This window comes from Tigriopus californicus, chromosome 2 (genome assembly GCF_007210705.1).
Source record: "Tigriopus californicus strain San Diego chromosome 2, Tcal_SD_v2.1, whole genome shotgun sequence".
Taxonomy (NCBI): domain Eukaryota; kingdom Metazoa; phylum Arthropoda; class Copepoda; order Harpacticoida; family Harpacticidae; genus Tigriopus; species Tigriopus californicus.
In genome coordinates, this window is record NC_081441.1 from 11,956,923 (window position 1) to 11,957,728 (window position 806).

Sequence of the window (806 nt, forward strand, 5' to 3'; positions counted from 1 at the left end):
TATTCAAAAGAGGAAACTATTTTAAGATCCATTGAAGAAAACGCCAGAAACGCAACACTTAAAATTTTGAACAAGAAATGAAGGATAACGTGGTTCAAACATGACATGTCGAACCAAGTTTATGTTTTATCGGAATGAAATGTTGCACTTGCTGTGCACATCTTCCATGAAATGTTTTCGAAAATTCGTTTCGTTCCTTATCATTCCAAAGTTAAAAAAAGGATTTTCTTTCGGCTCTTTGAGAGAATGGGGGAGATTAAACCCAGGTATAGAGAGTGCATGGCAATCCTTTTCGAGCTGGAGCCAAGAACGTAGGCCATCGATGCTGTCAGCTGTCCCTCTGTTCCTGTTGAGTGATATGGGCCTGCTTTCAGCCTCTGCAATCTCTTTCCTTTCCGAAGGTGACTTATTGCACAGATGGGCAAACTTGTAAAGCTCATACAGTTTCAACCAAGACAGGTCATGGGAAAAACAATATCTTTATCATGTAAGATCCCTCATGACTAATTTGCCAAAAGCAAAGGCCAGCTAATGAAATGACAATACACAATTGGGATAGCAATGGTACCGTACATTTAGAGACTTTGCTCTTGACTTTGCTACCCCTGGTTTGGTCATGGGCTAGAAAGTGCAAGTGCCTTTGTTGCGTTTCAATTTTTTCCTCATCTCCATGACGTCATTGCTCAATTCAAACATAAAGTACGTGACTTCATAACAAACAAGATGGATTTTATGTGTGGAGCTTCGTTTATGATTGCCACATCAAATGGTCACAGTTCGGTAACTAAGGTGAGTTGAAGTATGAG